Source organism: Bos grunniens, chromosome 1 (assembly GCF_055505025.1).
Source record: "Bos grunniens cultivar Pamir isolate PY7600 chromosome 1, Bosgru_T2T1.0, whole genome shotgun sequence".
Lineage (NCBI taxonomy): Eukaryota > Metazoa > Chordata > Mammalia > Artiodactyla > Bovidae > Bos > Bos grunniens.
Window position 1 is genome coordinate 82474364 of NC_141165.1, and position 19014 is coordinate 82493377.

The 19014-nt window shown below is 40.2% G+C and overlaps 1 protein-coding gene and 1 long non-coding RNA gene across 2 annotated transcripts in view; both read right to left on the reverse strand.

The window, feature by feature from the left end:
* FGF12 (fibroblast growth factor 12) overlaps positions 1–19014 on the reverse strand; it is a 618054-nt gene that overhangs the window by 454933 nt on the left and 144107 nt on the right. The gene's annotated exons all lie outside the window — the stretch shown is intronic.
* Positions 3350–10719, reverse strand: LOC147379756 (uncharacterized). Its single transcript, XR_015133993.1, has 2 exons — positions 10423–10719; positions 3350–5280 (listed from the first exon to the last, which is right to left on the reverse strand). It is a non-coding gene; the product is annotated as an uncharacterized LOC147379756 (long non-coding RNA).

The window sequence follows — 19014 nt, forward strand, 5'->3', positions numbered from 1 at the left end:
ATATGCATCTTAAATTTATTTTAAAAGGTTTTAGTTATAGGTAAATATTTGGGCAAAAAAAAAAATGCAAAAGTGATAGTCCAAATCATATGACTGATGAAATTACCAGGAGAGGGAAAAAAAGAAAAAGAAACAAGAAAAAAATAATGTACGATGGAGCAACCAGTCTGGAATACAGAGGTTTAAAATGTCTGGAGGGTAGAAAGTTCATTGTAGTCACCTTTGATCTCTCCACTTAATTCAAGGCAGAATCCAAAAGATTTTCCTGACTACAGTTGGCTAAATTTATGAAACAGAAAACACACTAGAGTGGGCAACATCTGGAAATAAGATCCAATGAATGCATATTGTCTACACCGAACAGGATGAAGGTACCCAAACTTCACAGTCCTAGAAACCAAGCCACACATACACACACACAATTTTTGTTTTTTATGAAATATTTTTTATCCGTTTTGGTTTATTACCAAAGAATATATATTTACTGTAAGTTGTAGTAAGAATATGTGTAAGAAAAGGAACGTAAACTAGTTGTAATACTAACACATCCCTTCCTAGGCTCACTTTTTTGGCATGGGGGAAAGCTAGAAAAGCAAAGGACTTAGTAATGGAAAGGGGAGGGGGGCAGTCGGGGAGCTCTATTTATTTAGGGTTCCCTGATTCCATTAAGCTTCCATGCTTCAGAGCCTGTCCACACCTTCCAGATTAGGCTCCGCTTTCCTTTCACCATGGGAAGGGGGAAAAAAAGGAATGTAACTTATTAGCCACACATAAATATCTTTCGTTAAACTGCTCTGAGCTATTGCTGTTGTTAACACAATGGGCTGTCAATGTCAATGCGAAACCCTTTCTGCAGAAGCGGCAACAATAACTACGTGAAACTGTTTTCTGTGCTGAAGCAGAAAGCGAGGCATTCGGGAAAGTCACTCTTTTTGCAAACATCGCGGCCTGTGAGATCTGCCCAAAAAAAGAGCTGATCATATGCCTGTTATCCCAAAATAGCACCTTCCTCCATTATGCCGAGGTTCAGCGCAAAACTGACTCATGCGGCTCTGGGATCGCTGCCAGGGCAGAGCGCCGAGCATCCGAGCCCGCGGGCCGCGCGGCATCAACAGGCGGAGACACCGCGGGACCGGACTGCGCGGGTCCCTGCGACGCGCTCCGGGCTTCGGCTTCGCAGCCAAGAAGGCGACAGCTTTCAGTAGCCACCGTGTTAGAACGTAGACATCTCGGTGGGGCTCTCGGGGCCTTATTAAAAATCTGTCACATCCTGATTCTGCTCCGAATCTGCTCCCTGTTCCGGGGTTGCTCCACAAGGGCAGCAGCTCAGTTCCTGCGCGATCCCGCATTAGTTCTTCGACATCAGCCAACCCGAGTCGCTTCTTCGCCCTCACCCAAGGCCAGGTCACTACCCTCCTTAACAGCAGCCCCAGGGCTCCACCCTCCTCAACCTGGTTCAAGCTATCGCGTCCGCTGCCCACGCCCCACAGCGGTCTTCCTGGAGCGCTTCCATCCACGGGTCATCTCCCTCCTCAGAACTCTCTCTGGACCCCCGTGTTCCTTAGTACTATTATTTTCTTTACATTCTGTTGTAATGTCCTTACTGGTCTTTACAATCTTTCTTATACACTGAGTTATCCACAATGCGTAGAATATGATAGATAATTTATGGAACAAATGTAATGTATTTTTGTATGTAACAAAAATAATGAGGATGAGTAAGGAAACTGAGACTCTTCAGAACCCTCACATATATTGATAGTAATCTAGATCCCAAATGGAAGTTATTAATAAATGTGGCTCCTATTTTTCTTCTCCTTTAGTTTTCCTTTCTTCTTGAAAGAGATGTTTGCATTGCAGAATATGAGCTCTTTTCTGTCTTCCTTCCTCCCAGATCATGTATCTAACAATCTTCTCTAAATAATTCTTGGTCTTCAACCCTTGATTAAATTCTCTGCCTTGAGTGCCCAGGTGATCTTCAGGAAGCCCTTTTGAGAAACTCTTCTAGCTGGAAAATCCACCATGATCACAGACAGATGCAATTTCTATATACGTTTTGTTATTAATGGTGCTGATGAGTTTCCAGTTGATTTAGGAGAGAAAACCAGTGCTAGAACTCATCATAAGGACATAATAAAGGAAAATGCAGCATGTAAGAGTGACAAGTTTTATAATGCTCAACAAAATCCAAATAAGTACACATCTTGCATTCTATACAAGCTTATGGTATTTCAACCTCTGTATTGAAACTCAAGGATTCTTTGCTAAAATTTTACACCAATGAACACCATTCTTTCAGTCTAAATAGGTAGAAACATAATGCTACAAATTGACCTCTTGATTACTTTAGAAATTCTCTACAAGACAGTCTTAGTAAGAGCTGTAAAAGAACACCATAGCTCAACACAGCGATTCACAACAATAATTTCAATTTTTTATACATAATAAAAAATCCAGGGGGAATCACTGAGAGCAAAATGACACTTTATAAAACACTTTAAAAGCCTACAGAGAAAAAATAAGGATCATTTAATAGTTGTATTACTTTACACAGAATGTGCTATGCTGTACTAAGTTGCTTCAGTCGGGTCCAACTCTGTGCAACCCTATGGACTATAGCCCACGAGGCTCCTCTGTCCATGGGGATTTTCCAGGCAACAATATTGGAGTGGTTTGCCCTGCCCTGCTCCAGGGGATCTTCCCGACCCATGGGTCAAACCTGCGTCGACTACGTGTCCCAAGTTAGCAGGCAGACTTTTTACTACTAGTACCACCTGGGAAGCCCTTACAGAGAACAGATACTTAATACATTTTAGAAGAAGAAAAAGAGTGTGGGAGGAAAGGATGATGATGTATAGCTCTAGGAACAAAGAAACAGCGTTTTCAAAGATTTTTTGATACTTGGATCAGCCCAGGTCTGAGTGATAAACAAAGGTCTATACTAAAGAGTTTCATTCTACATTCAGTGGTCACATGTAAGAAGGTGATTTGGGGAAGATGCTCATTTATTTTAGGGAAGGGTTCTCATTCCCAAGTGCTTATGGAACATACTTTGGACTGGCCTTAAGCAGAATTTTGGGAAGAGGGGTGATGGTGGTTGCCGGGGACCAGCCCCGGCTGATCCAGGGAATTCGAAGCGGGGACGGCGTCGGCAAAGATCAGGAAACAATTGCTTAATTAAACGTTAATTAAGGATATAAAGAGTAATAGAATGAGGATAGCTCAGTAGGAAAATTCAGTGGAGAAAAGAGGCTGAAATAAGGATAGCTCAGTGAGGAAATTCAGTGTAGAAAAGAGGCTGAATAATTCAGCCAGAAGGTAAGAGAAAGAACGACATGGTGAGACCAAGTTTCGGTGAACAAGGCCCGCACTTTATTTTCCAAAGTAGTTTTTATACCTTAAGTTATGCATAGAGGATAATGGGGGAAGGGGTAGAGTCATGCAGTAAGCCAGGCTTTCTTCCTGCAAACATATCATATGCAAAAGTTTAGGTGATTTGCATCATCTTCTGGCCCGGAGGCCTTTTTCTCTAAAGGTGATTATTCTCAAGTCAGGCGCCAGCCTCCAAAAAGCATTAGATAAAGTTGCATTCCTACAGAGCAAAGGTGTGGTGGGCTATAACAAGAAAAAGAATTAACTCAAGGGTCCCAGGTTACAAACATTAAAGCTACTACTTACACCAACTATATTAATCAATACACTGCCAGGGACACAGCAGGTAAGGGATATGGAAACTTAGCAGCAAACATTGGCCCAACAAGTGAAAATCCCTTCACCAATACAATTTCTAATCAATCTTTTAACTACTCAAAAGAATCTGTGTTTAGACAGTTTAGAACATCTCCTGCCTCTCACAGTTGGGAGGCTCTGAACAATCACATGTGGCCGGAAAAACCTATTCAGGCAGGCTAGAGGATTTCCAAAGGAGTTTGTAGGTTAAACACTGTCACACCCAGGAATTATTAACTGGAGCTGTAAGCTAACTCTTTTTTCAGAGAGGTCGTGGGGGACAGCCCCCCGTAAAGTCAGAGGTGTAGGTGAAAGCACAAAGCAGAAAGTAGGCAGACTCTGGTTTTGGGGGTAGGTTGCTCGAGAATTTCCAGGGAGACTCCTGAGGCTTGATCCCGCCTTTGCGTATGCCAAGCCTCCTTCCTCATGACCTTTGCCAGAGGCGGAGCTCGCTCCCCGCATCTCCCCCTTTTTTATTTCTTAAAACAGCCAGAGGCAGCTCAGTCTCGAGCTTTTGAATGCTCTGCCGAAGAATCCTGACAATACAAGGAAGAATGATTATGAGAAGCAAAATTAGAACTAAAGATATTAGACAGAATGTTTTTTCCAGAAGTAAAGTTAGAGAAGGTGTGAAGTAAGTCATTAGCTGCTCCAGCGGTGGTAAAATCCAGTCGACAGTGTTCCAGGGCCTGTATTTGATTATGAAGTTTCCCTAAGCCAATGTCAGAGCTGTTCCAAACACCTGAAATATGATTTGTAATTTTTTTCATTTATAATCTGTCTCGTTTACCTTTAAAGATGTCACGCATATCCACCAGTAATCAGCGTGGCAAGACAGAGCCATTTTCACTTTTAAAGCCTGTAACTCAGTCCCAATATGCATTATTGCCTCTTTTAAGGCCTCTACTCTCATCTCTAATTTTCTATCTATAACTTTCTGTGTTGCTAGAGTTAAAGAAACATTTTTAGACATGGTATCAACATATTGGGCAGTATGCACTTGTTGAGTCAATGATATTGCTGCCACAGTAACAGAAACAATTGCTGCTATTAAAGCTGATATTCCTAAAATAAGTAAGCCCACAGATAGTCGTGATCACATTAAATCTTGTAGTTGTTGTAACACAGCAAGACTATAGTTAACATATCAATAAGTGGTTACATCATAAGATAAGGTGGACGTTGTAACACTACAAAGGAGCAAACATTATATTGAGGGTTTAAACAAGATGAGAGCATGCATTGTTCACAAGTCACTACATTGGGTCCACCAGTGAAAGTCACATGTACATTAAGTTTTCCAGAATCATTGGTAAAGAGAAAAACATAAGGAGAGGGTAGACAAGCCAAAGCAGAATAAGTAGAATTATTTTCTGGTTGGAGTTCGCACTGCAGCAGCCCCGTCAGTCTTGCCGGGATCTCGATGTTTATCTTGCCTCCCCTTCCGGCGGGCTCCTCTTTTGTGATCGAAGCAATGGGGGAACTGGATGTCTGGGGGTCTGCAACATGGCGAATCAACCTGTCTTGGATCTAAATTGGAGAATCTGCATCCTGTGGAAAAATACAAGCACATCCTCGACCGCTAGTTAATAAGGGGTCAGGACCCTTCCATTGTCCTGAGAGAAGGTCCTTCCATTTGACTAACGGTTTTGCATTTAATTGCTCCAGGCACCAATGACGAAGCATTGCAGTAGTTCCAGCCAGATCAGTATTTAGAATATTTATTACGAAAAGAGCAAATATTTATTATGAAAAGAGCATGTTGCAAGATTTGATGGGGACAGCTATACTTAAACTCCCCTTCTTTTAGTTTTTGAATTTGGATTTTTAATGTTTGATGTGCTCTTTCCACAATGGCCTGTCCCTGGGGATTATAAGGGATGCCTGTATTATGTTTAATTCGAAACTTTATACAAAATTCCTGAAAAGACTTAGAAGTATAAGCAGGAGCATTGTCAGTTTTCAAAGCTTTTGGTAGGCCCAAATATGAAAAACAAGTAAAGAGATGTTGTATTACATCTTTAATTGCTTCCCCTGTACGAGCAGTTGCAATAATAACATGAGAAAAGGTGTCTACAGTTAAAGAACAAAGGAGTTTTCCAAATGAAGAGACATGAGTTACATCCATTTGCCAGAGTACGTTAGGTTTGAGACCGCGAGTATTAACTCCCATAGGTAGACTATTATAAACAGTGGGGCAATATAAGCAAGAACGCACAATTTCTCGAGCAGTCTCTCTGGGAATTTGGAATTGATATCTTAAAGCAGTAGCGTATTGATGATGAAGTAAGTGAGAGGCTCTGGCCTCCTCAATCACAGTAGCCACTGTATTTCTGGTTAACAAGTTAGCCAAATCATTAAAGGCATTTTAAGGGCCGGGCAATCTGGAATGAGCCCAAATGTGTCCAATGAAAAATACTTTATTTCTTTTCCAAATTTAGTTAACAAATTAAATATGGTAGTTTTATTTTCAGGCAAAACCGCAGTTTCAATGTGTGGAAACAACCTGACAATATACTGAGAATCAGAATAAAGGTTAAATTCCTCATCTGCAAACATAGCAAAAGCCTCTATGACTGCTGTTATTTCAGCTCTTTGAGCTGAAGTTTCCCGTGTTTCTAAAACCTTTTGGTGATTTTTAGTAACTATGGAGGCTTTACCATTTGCTGACCCGTCAGTAAAGGCTATCTGAGCATTTGGAATAGGAGATTGTTTACATCTGACAGGAAAAATAACTGGATGTCTGGATATAAAATTCAGCAAAACATGTGAGGGTAAATGATGCAAAATTTTGACCAAAATAGTTTCCTATAGCAATCTGCCAATTTTTATCAAACATTAGAAGAGCAACAAGTTGTTCCTTATTATATGGAATTACAATTTCTGATGGCTCTTTACCAAATAATCCAATGTTCCGCTTTTTTCCTTTAAATATCAAAGTAGCTATCAATCCTGGATAAGAAGCCACTACTTTTTTAGTTTGAGCGGGAAGATGGACCCACTCTAGGGGGGCCGTTTTGCCAATTTTTTGTCTGGTTACCCCAGTTACACCTATGGGGGTTTTATGGCAAAGGAATTATCAAGCAGTTGTCAATTTAATTTTTAAAATTTACATTTTAACAATATAAATTTAGAGATATGTTAATTTAGGTCTAATGTTTAGTTTAGGTCTCTATAAATTTAAATAATAAATGTATAACCTCCTTATCTCATTTTGATATACAGATATACCTAAATGCAAAATGTATTTATATATGGCAACAAGTATAGACTTATTGACATAATATACTTGAATTAATCTTTATAATTAATGTTAATTAATATATATTACAGCAATACAACACGTAGACAGCTAATACCAACCAACACAAACCAATGTACTGTAATAATACATGTCACACATATATAATTATACAGTATACAGGACATATATCATCACAGCACATCAATCTATACCAATTAATATCAGCCACACACATTATATTACTGCAATATACATTTAATTATACAGTATATATATAATATGCATATATAGTATACATACTAATTTATATACAAATTAATTAAGTATAGATCTATAAATAGAATTAGGTATACCTTTATTATATTTTATTTATACCCATATCTAATTAGGCAAACTGTAATTAGGCAAATATATTTATATTATGTATTTATAACAATATATAAAGTATTGTTAATTGTACCTCCTGTTGATAACTAAGAAATTGAGAAAACCCTTCTCTGAGTATCTCCTATTTGAGACAGCACGTCCCTCCCCCACAGGGTAAAGTGGAGCATAGGAACTACATACGGTTGGAAAGTTCCACAGGTATCCTCAAACTGCCAATCTAACATTTTTGAACTTTTAACGACTGTCGGGGCTTGAGGGCAAATGAAACAAAATTTGACCCCTGAAATCTATCAGGGCAACTTGCCAATCACTATATTGTAAAAGACTTGTAGTTGATCCTTATTGAATGGAATTATTATATTTGCTACTTCTTTTCTAAAAAGTTCCACACTTCTTTTTTCCTCCTTTTATAATTAATTGTGCCACCAAGCTGGGATAAGATAAAACTATTTTTCTTGGGATCACTGGTAGATGGAACCAATGGGCCTTTTTGTCACAATCACCCTGTAGGTGTATGTTTTATGGCAAGAATAATTTAATCTCATCTTTTGGTAGTATTAATCCTAATTAACTGATCATTTAAAGTCTCATACACTTCAACAAGAGCTAACTCTGTCTCATTAGTTAACTTTCTCTTAGAACTGGAATTAGGATCAATTTTTAAGCAATCAAATAAAGGCTTTAAATCTGCAGTAGTCAGTTTTAAATGACGGCGTATCCAATTAATGTCTCCTAATAATTTTTGGAAATCATTTAAAGTTAGTAAACAATCTCTCCACAGCTTCAAAGGGGCATCATCAGTTTTTAAAACTTTTGGCAGACCTAAATATGAGAAGCAAGTAAAGAGGTGTTGCACAACATGTTTATAAGCTTCTCCAGTTATCGTTTTGTAAACGATTTTGTAAAATCTGGTCTATAGCCTTTTAGATGACAAGCAACCATCTAATCTTTGCTTGAATACTTCCAGCAACGGGGAACTCACTATTCTTCAAGGTTTTAAACTCTCCCTCGCCTTTTTCTCTACAGCATTCCCACCCCGCATACCAGTTTCTCTAATCTCAACTCATTTTCAGTAGTATGTGTTGGCCAGGAGCTGGGTCAGTCTTTCCCAGCAATGTTAAGAGACGTCTGTTCCTGTGTCTAATAGCCCTGACATTTTATTTTCTTGAATTAAAAGATCTTTTAAAGGCCTTGGAGCTGTAATTTCCTGCACCCAAAAGGCTGGATCACTAGATCTAAACGCTCTGTGGCTCTTAGCTTGAGAAGTCAAGTTTTTTCCTGCCTGATAAGGTAAAAGCAAAAACTGTGTTATTCTTTGACCTTTATTAATTTGCACAGTTTTGGTAAGCGGCGAGATCAAAACTATAATTTCTCCAATATAATCAGAATCTACCACACCATATACCACCGAAATTTCTTGAAAAGAAAGCGAGCTACACCCTAGCACAAGTCCTACAATGCCCTCAGGCAGGGGGCCAGCCACTCCCCTTGGAATCGGAGCAGCCGGCATATCAGGGGTTAATATTGTTGCTAAATCCCTTTACCGTCTGCTTTTTTCTTAGCCTGGGTGAGACCCCCCCTGAGGGGGTTTTCTCCAAGGAGCACTGCATATTGTGCACGCAGTCTGTTTTAAAATCTCCACTGTTCAAAAAACTTTTTATCTTCCTCAGGCTTAGGCAACACTTTGAGAAACTTTGGGGGCAAAGTGGGGAACTCTTGGGCCCTGGAAGGCGCAAACGGAGGCGGCAGCAATGGCCTTAAATCAGAAAGTGGTCGTTAAGTTGTTTTTTTTTTTTTTTTTTTTAAGGTTTGCGCAGGGGGGGTGGGGGGGAGGGGGAGCTCGCCAGGGCACCTGGTCACAGCGTCTCTTACAGTCTCTCTCTTCCTCTCTTCCTGCTTTTCTCACTTTTTTCTCCCCCTTCATTTTTCGCTACCCTTCTCTTTCCTTCGTTTCTTTCCCTTTACCCTCTTTCTCTCTTTTTCTTCCCTCCTCCCTCTCTTTCTCTCTGTATCTCTTTTTCTAACTTCCTTTCTTCCTTTCTCAATCTTGCTGCATTCCCTGATTCCTTCCTTCTCTGTTCCTCTCTCCTTTTCACTCTTTAGCTTTTTCTCTATCTTTAGATCTTTCTCTATTTTTTCTTTTTTTTTTTTTTTTTACTTTTTTTTTTTTTCTCTTTTTATTTATTTATTTTTTTTGCTTGGGTGAGGCCCCCCTGAGGGGGTTTTCTTCAAGGAGCAGGCTCTGTATATTGTGTATTTTTTAAAAGCTCCTTTGTTTAAAAGAAGTCTTTTTTATCTTTTTCAGCTTTAGGCAATGCTCTGGGAGACTTTGGATGTAAACTGGGGAATTCTTAGGCCCTGGGAGGTGCAAGCGGAGGTGGAGTAGTCACCTTAGATCAGAAATTGTTGGATAAATTTTTAAAGGTTTGTGTAGAGGGGGAGGGGGCTCGTCAGGGCGCCCGGCCGCAGCGTCCTGTAAGCCCTCTCCTTCCTCCGGAGGTAGAGCACAGTCTCCCTCCTTTCATTCGTCAATGGCAGAAAATATCTGCGCAGAAGGTGGAGACCCACTACCATCCACCGCTATAGCCTCTCCCATAGGCTATCCCACAGCCTCATGATGAGGGTCCAGAACATTTTTAATCATATTTATAGGATAAGTTTTTAGTTGTTTTTTACCTTCACCCAAGTATCTAAATTAACAGTAGCCTCTTTAACAGTTTCAAGATTACTTGTATAAAGAGTTGCCATTCTTAGTTTCAGTGTTACCCATGTCAGAAAATTAAGTATAAGAGAAGATAAAGCTTTTAGCTTTTAAAAGATCAGGCTTTTCTTTGGCCTTTTAACTCTAGAAACCGGGTTTTCTCTCAAACCCCTTTGACACTTTCAATAAAAACCGGGTTTTCTCTCAAACCCTTTAACACTTCCCACCACTACTCGCCCTGTCTGTCCTACAGGGGGGTCCGCGGCACCCTGGGTGGGGGCCTATCCATCCCGTAAATTGAACACTTTCTCAACACTTTTTCAATTCAACACTTTCTCAACACTTTTTCTGAGGTACCTACCTTCGAATCAGCCTGTTCGGGCGCCACTTGCCGGGGACCAGCCCCGGCTGATCCAGGGAATTCGAAGCGGGGACGGCGTCGGCAAAGATCAGGAAACAATTGCTTAATTAAACGTTAATTAAGGATATAAAGAGTAATAGAATGAGGATAGCTCAGTAGGAAAATTCAGTGGAGAAAAGAGGCTGAAATAAGGATAGCTCAGTGAGGAAATTCAGTGTAGAAAAGAGGCTGAATAATTCAGCCAGAAGGTAAGAGAAAGAACGACATGGTGAGACCAAGTTTCGGTGAACAAGGCCCGCACTTTATTTTCCAAAGTAGTTTTTATACCTTAAGTTATGCATAGAGGATAATGGGGGAAGGGGTAGAGTCATGCAGTAAGCCAGGCTTTCTTCCTGCAAACATATCATATGCAAAAGTTTAGGTGATTTGCATCATCTTCTGGCCCGGAGGCCTTTTTCTCTAAAGGTGATTATTCTCAAGTCAGGCGCCAGCCTCCAAAAAGCATTAGATAAAGTTGCATTCCTACAGAGCAAAGGTGTGGTGGGCTATAACAAGAAAAAGAATTAACTCAAGGGTCCCAGGTTACAAACATTAAAGCTACTACTTACACCAACTATATTAATCAATACACTGCCAGGGACACAGCAGGTAAGGGATATGGAAACTTAGCAGCAAACATTGGCCCAACAAGTGAAAATCCCTTCACCAATACAATTTCTAATCAATCTTTTAACTACTCAAAAGAATCTGTGTTTAGACAGTTTAGAACATCTCCTGCCTCTCACAGTTGGGAGGCTCTGAACAATCACATGTGGCCGGAAAAACCTATTCAGGCAGGCTAGAGGATTTCCAAAGGAGTTTGTAGGTTAAACACTGTCACACCCAGGAATTATTAACTGGAGCTGTAAGCTAACTCTTTTTTCAGAGAGGTCGTGGGGGACAGCCCCCCGTAAAGTCAGAGGTGTAGGTGAAAGCACAAAGCAGAAAGTAGGCAGACTCTGGTTTTGGGGGTAGGTTGCTCGAGAATTTCCAGGGAGACTCCTGAGGCTTGATCCCGCCTTTGCGTATGCCAAGCCTCCTTCCTCATGACCTTTGCCAGAGGCGGAGCTCGCTCCCCGCAGGTGGTTACTTGTGCAGTTTAACAGAAAAAAAAAAAAAGCATAATCAATATACCTGTGATAGTTAATTTTATGTGTCAACTTGACTGGGTTACAGGGTTCCCAGATATTTGTTCAAATATTATTTGGGTATTCTGTGAGGATGTTTCTGGATGAGGTTAACGTTTCAGTTGGTAGACTGAGGAAAGCAGATTGTCCTGTCCAGTGCGGCTGGGCCTCATCCAGTCAGTTGAAGGCCAGAGGAGAATAAAACACCCATCATCCCACTGACAGTAAGAGAGTTCTGTCAGACATCTTTTGAACTGAAACTCTGGCCCTTCTTGTACTACAGGAACTTCTAGTCTTTGGACTTGAACTGAGACATTAGTTGTGTAGATTTTAGACTTGTCAGCCTCCATAATGACATGAGCCACTTCCTTCTAATAAGTCTTTATATGTAAATAATACATATTTTGGACTTGCCAGGTGGTTCTAGTGGTAAATAATCCACCTGCCAATGCAGGAGACACAAGAGACACAGGTTCAATCCCTGGGTTGGGAAGATCCCCTGGAAGAGGAAATGGCAACCCACTCCAGTATTCTTGCCTGGAAAATCCTATGCACAGAAGAATCATGGGATTTCAAGAGTCAGACACTAACTTGGCAACTAAACAACAATAATTGATACATAAGACATACTTAAAATTTGAAAATAATTATCTTGAGTGAAACAAGCTACACACACACACACACAGAAAGTACTTTCTGTATTATATCATTTGCATGAAATTCTAGAAAAGTGAGCTAAGCAATAATGACAGAAAGCAGACAGTGATTGCCTAGGGGTGGGCTGGAGGCAAAGAGGTGAAGGAGAAGTTCAAACGGGAATGGGGGTATGATTGTTACATTCATTTATTTTATTGCTGGGATGGGTTCATGTCAAAACTTGCATCATTTAAAATATATCAATTATACCTTTACAGAGCTTTAAAAATTTAATGTAAAAAAGTGATCAAGATGTTGGCTCTGGCCTGCTGCACTCAATTTTGGGATGGAGGATGTTCCCTTCAGATCAGTCGCTCAGTCGTGTCCAACTCTTTGCGACCCGATGAATCACAGCATGCCAGGCCTCCCTGTCCATCACCAACTCTCGGAGTTCACTAGGACTCATGTCCATCGAGTCAGTGATGCCATCCAGCCATCTCATCCTCTGTCATCCCCTTCTCCTCTTGTCCCCAATCCCTCCCAGCATCAGAGTCTTTTCCAATGAGTCAACTTTTCCCATGAAGTGGCCAAAGTACTGGAGTTTCAGCTTTAGCATCATTCCTTCCAAAGAACACCCAGGGCTGATCTCCTTCAGAATGGACTGGTTGGATCTCCTTGCAGTCCAAGGGATTCTCAAGAGTCTTCTCCAACACCTCAGTTCAAAAGCATCAATTCTTCGGCGCTCAGCCTTCTTCACAGTCCAACTCTCACCTCCATTCATGACCACAGGAAAAACCATAGCCTTGACTAGACGAACCTTTGTTCCCTTATGTGTCAATGTTCCCTTAGCCAATACTTGCAGCCCAATGGGAGAAGGGCTGGAGCAGACACATGGAGGGATCTGAAGTCTCTTGCTCTCTGCTTGCCACTAGAGGGCGCCTATGTTGGAGAATTTGTTTTTCCATTTTCTTTTGTTTCTTGGTCATTAGATATGTCTTTGGTATCTCCTCTTAAGCCTACTTCCTTACTAATTAAGACTGATATAGTTAAGATACATGGCTTCCCCGATGTCTCAATAGGTAAAGAATCCACCTGCAATGCAGGAGACACAGGAGATGTGGGTTCTGTCCCTGGGTTGGGAAGATCCCCTGGAGGAGGAAATGGTAACCCACTCCAGTATTCTTGCCTGGAAAATCCCATGGACAGAGGAGCCTGGTGGGCTACAGTCCATGAGTCACAAAGTGTCAGACACAACTGAGAACTAACACTTACAGTTAAGATAGAGACTTCCCGGATAAAGAACCTGCCTGCCAATGCAGGAGACATAAGAGATGCAGGTTTCAATCCCTGGGTAGGGAAGATCCCCTGGAGGATGGCATGGCAACCCATTCTAGTACCCTTACCTGGAGAATCCCATGGACAGAGGAGCCTGGTGAGCTACGGCCCACAAGGTCACAAAGAGTTGGAAACGACTGAAGTGACTTAGCACAGCACATAGTTAAGATCTTGTCTAGATTTCTTTTCTAACTGATTTGGCCTAATGATAGACTTTACACTCCAACATATAATTTGCAGGACTGTTAAGATTTAAACTGCTATATGAAGCACCTAGATGCCACTTTGTAGGTACTTAATACATTATAATCATTATGTTAATAATATTGTTAATACTATAAGGTTATATTTATGATAAGGATAAGGAAGGTCACTGAAAAGAAATAACTAAGGTTTTCTTTCATCAATAGATTTGCTCTTCCTAATGGACATTTGAGATTGTACTTTCACCATCTGAGTAACCTTAGTTTTAAATAGTCAGATAAATCAGGTCACTGTGGGAAGGGGTGAGTTGAGGTTAAACATTAATAAATCCTTTGGGAGTTCAGGTAGTTGAATAATGCTCTTTCTCAGCACCTTAATGCAGCCTTTCTCTGCTAAAAAGGAGAAAAGAAAAAGAATCACTGTTGCCTTTGGGTTTGGGTTACAGAAGTCGAGTGCAGGGAAAGAAGAATCCCTAGTTTTCTAATTTGTAAAACAATTTCATATTCACCATCTCATTTCATCTGCAGAGCAACTGCATTGTAACCAAGGAAGGGGACGTTACTCCATGTCACAGATGAGAGACCTGAAGGTAAATCAGAGGAGGCGACTTGCTGAATACCACACAACACACTCAGCATTAGAACAGCTGACCCTAAGTCTTGTACATTTTATGTAATATTCAAATGTTTAAGAAGAGAGACTGATTGGAGAAGAATATGTGATAAGGAAGTACTTTGTGACTCAAAGAGTAACATTTTATAAGGTACCGAGGGGAAACCAGGTCGATGTATTATTTGAGTACAATGGCCTCTGCTTATAAAAAGAGAATGATTAATTAAATCATAATAAAATGCATCAGATGGAGCCTTTAAGAGCAGTTAATGACATGGGGAAAGTGCTCACATTTTAATAACAGGCTTGAAAGGCAGAAAAGAACAACGGTTTAGTCCCAAATCTGTTAGGTGACACAGCAAGAGAAAGAATTTACCCGAATATGAATGGTAGCCAGGATCTTTCTGGTGTTAAGACTGTAAGTGTCTTTTTTTGTTTGTTTGTTTCTTTATTCTATTTTATATTTTATTTGAACTGTGGACATACACTGCTGTTCTTAGTGCAGGAAAAGGAACTATGTTTTTAAGGGAAAAAATAGTTCTAACAGTCATTGTGCACGATTTCCTAAATTTGGCCCACTGTCCTGTTGATTTCAACTCCAGCAGCAAAATCCTCACAAAGGGTATTGTTCACAAAGTGGAACACGATCCTGACAGATTTACCTGGAGAACTACGTGCCTTTTGGCAATGCCAAAGAGATGAAGCTGGAACAGACTTTAATAAATTAAAAAAAAAAGCTGAGACAGAGAACAAAGGAAGAGGAAATGTTGCCATATGGCATAGAGGGACTCATTTAAAAACTAGGAATTGTAAATGGAGACAGACCAAGACTAAAGGAATATGGAGGAAGCGACTGAAGCTTATCAAATGATCTAACATAGATCTAACCCCACTGAATTTTAATCTCTCTAATAATAACTGATTTATTCATCTTTCTAACCTCACAGTGACATGCACAGTACTGGCAAATAGTAGGTACCTGAATTGTAGTTGTAGGTTGAATAACATGCCGTATTCAAAAAATCTTAAAATCCTAGTGTGGGGTGGTTAGGTAAATCCCTAAAGATATGCTTTAATTTTTAAAAAAAAGTTTCTTTTTCCATGACAAGTGGTACATGTAGGTAAATATGTTTGGTTCTGAAAGAAGGTGCAGGCAGAGAGTAAGGTCTGATAAAATGAGTTACCGGAGGTGAGGGGAGACAAAGTATATTTGAAAATAGCAACACTGTGCATTCACCTCATGAAGAACAGTCATGGTCTACGAAAACAAAATATCTTTTTAGTACATTTGTCTAAAAAAGAAAATAAGACTCTGGTTACCTGTGTTGTATCAGATTAATAACAGGTAATAATAAAGGCACTCACCATATATTCATAGCAATTACAGTGTGCCAGGAACTGCTCTAAACTCTTTATATATATAAAGATCGGGAAGACTCCCAGGTCGGGAAGATCCCTTGGAGGAGGGTATGGCAACCCACTCCAGTATTCTTGCCTGGAGAATCCCCATGGACAGAGGAGCCTGGTTGGCTACAGTCCACGGGGTCACAAAGAGTCAGACACAACTGAAGCGACTGAGGATGCATGATTATATATGTGCGTGTGTGTGTGTGTATATATATGTATTATATACTAATTTAATTATATAGTGTGTGTGCGTGTGTGTATATATATATATATATATATCAGTTCAGATCAGTCGCTCAGTCGTGTCCGACTCTCTGTGACCCCATGAATCGCAGCACGCCAGGCCTCCCTGTCCATCACCATCTCCCGGAGTTCACTCAGACTCACGTCCATCAAGTCAGTGATGCCATCCAGCCATCTCATCCTCTGTCATCCCCTTCTCCTCCTGCCCCCAATCCCTCCCAGCATCAGAGTATTTTCCGATGAGTCAACTCTTCACATGAGGTGGCCAAAGTACTGGAGTTTCAGCTTCAACATCATTCCTTCCAAAGAAATCCCAGGGCTAATCTTCAGAATGGACTGGTTGGATCTCCTTGCAGTCCAAGGGACTCTCAAGAGTCCTCTCCAACACCACAGTTCAAAAGCATCAATTCTTCGGTGCTCAGCCTTCTTCACAGTCCAACTCTCGCATCCATACATGACCACAGGAAAAACCATAGCCTTGACTAGATGGACCTTTATTGGCAAAGTAATGTCTCTGCTTTTCAATATGCTATCTAGGTTGGTCATAACTTTCCTTCCAAGGAGTAAGCATCTTTTAATTTCATAGCTGCAGTCACCATCTAATTCTTGCAAAGGTGCCTGTCAATGAGTCCAATTTTCCTCCTGCCTGATCTCTTCATTTTCTTAGGGAGGGAATTGAAGCACAGGAAGATTAAGTGATTTGCCTAAGGTCACAGCTAGGAAGTAGCAGAGACAGGATTTGAACTCAAGCTTTTTGTATCCAGAGTCTGTATTCTTAATCCTCTATCATCCTTCAAGGAAACCTACCAATGATGTGCAATCTACACATACATGAGAAACATACTTATTAATTGCTCTTCTTCCTTAATTCCCAGGAAATTTTGTCTCCCAAAGTTGATCTGCAGCAGGACGTATGCCTTCACCTATTGCCCCTCTTAATTCCCATGACATCAGTACCATTCGAACCACACAATGGAGTTCTGCTATAACATGCTTGGCATGCTTGGCATTCAGCTTTCTTTTGAAAATACTACCTTTTCACTCAAATTGTCAAATGTAAAGAAAGAACAACTTTCCAGGCAATTAATAAGAAAATAAGAATTGGGTCACCATATGTGAAATATTTTGGGGATTTGATTTTAGTGCTCCTATCACTGCAAAGTGAGTAAGCTCATATTATTCCCACCTGCAAAGGAACAGCCTTCATGAACTACATTTTCATCACATAGACACACACATCCACTTTCTATAAGAATGCTCAGCCCATCTGCTCACATTTAAAAATATAAATTGAAGACCTCCCACGCTGCCTTGGTTTGTAAAATGTCTATCACCAAATCTTTATTCTAAGACTCCTGTAGGTCTATGATTTATTTTCCTTTCACTTTTCCTTTAATGGTTTTCACTACTTCTCTTCCAAATACCTGATGTTTATAATCAAGTTTTCTCTCTTAGACAAAAATCTCAAAAGGGCAGGATTGCAGTATTGCCTCCATCTGAAATGTGTCTTCATTTTGAGGAAAATGTTTACTATTTGGGAATAGTCTTCTCTGCAGCCTGATACTAAGCCCATGCCCAGGATGGCAAGTTAGGATGCTCTATTTCTTCTCAAGTTACAAGACTTAGTTGCAATAGCACTAATGAAAAACCACCCTTCAAAGAGACACACAAAAGACAAAATTGTGTACACAACTCTTGTATTTATTCAAAGCTCATTCCCTAAAGATATTTTAAGAGATTAAAAACTAAGTTGCACATACCTGTCCCTGAACAAAGGGGTGGAGATATTGTTGGGGTGAGTACCCCTTCTACCCCCATGGAAATATCCCCTCTTAGGTTGGTAGGCTTATAAGAACTATATCCACACTGCTGTAAACCACATTCACCCATTCATTCATTCACGCAGTTTGACTGTACTGAGTGCCATCTGCTGGGCACTCATAGCAACATAGGGACACAGAGATGACAGATCCTGCCCCCTGACTTCAAGCAACTTATATTCTGAGGAGGGAGGAAGACCAGCACTGGGCTTCTGACTTCAAATTCAGTACTCCTTCTTTTCCTTTTTAAAATCTGAGATATGTAATGCTGTAGCCGACTCTTTTATTTCCTTCAACTTACTCCTTTTTTGTGTATGAAGGTCCTTTACACAAAACCTTACCCAGTGAACCAGTTCAAGTTCTAAACAGTGCCATGTGCCCGGCTGCAGAGATGACCACCAGTGCATGGTATTACAGCAAAATACTAGAATTTGGCAAGGAGTCAAGATTTCTGCATTTTGCAAATGCTACTGAATTCCTTATTTTTAAAAATGTGATTCGAAGACTAAAATTGCTTCAAACTTTCCCTGAAGTCCAACTCCAGGATTTTTTTTTAGGATATAGCTAGAGACCACTGAGCCATGGAGCAGGCTTTGGTGAGGGAATGTGTCATAATATTCAAATACATAGGCCTTACAGTGTGGCTCCAAGTCAGCTCATGTCTGCTGAGGGCAATTTGTCTGTGTCCCACTTTGAGATTTTTCAATAAATGCTGCTCAGTAAAGATCTTAAAGATACTGATTCATGTTAGGAAGTGTTTAATTGGGGATTGGGTTGTTTGTTTGAAATCCACAATACAAAGGATATGATGGAAATAATCAGAAATGTGCATAAAACATCTATCAAAATATTCTCTTTTATAACAGAAAAAAATTAGACACAGTATGTTCAATGATAGGAGAATGATTAATTATGGGATTGTAGTTGCACAGATAATTGTGCTACCATTTAACATAAGAGAATTTCAATGATGTGGGCCAATAAACACAGTTTATGACAAAGTGAATAAAGTAGGTAAAAAAGTGTAAGATCCAAAGTGTGTTCAAATATATTTCAACACATCTTTCAAAAGAGATGGGAATAATATATGCAAAAGTATCAAGAATCTTAACTGATCAGTTGGACTCCCTAGTATTCCTCAATTTTGTCATGCTCTTTCTCATGAAGGT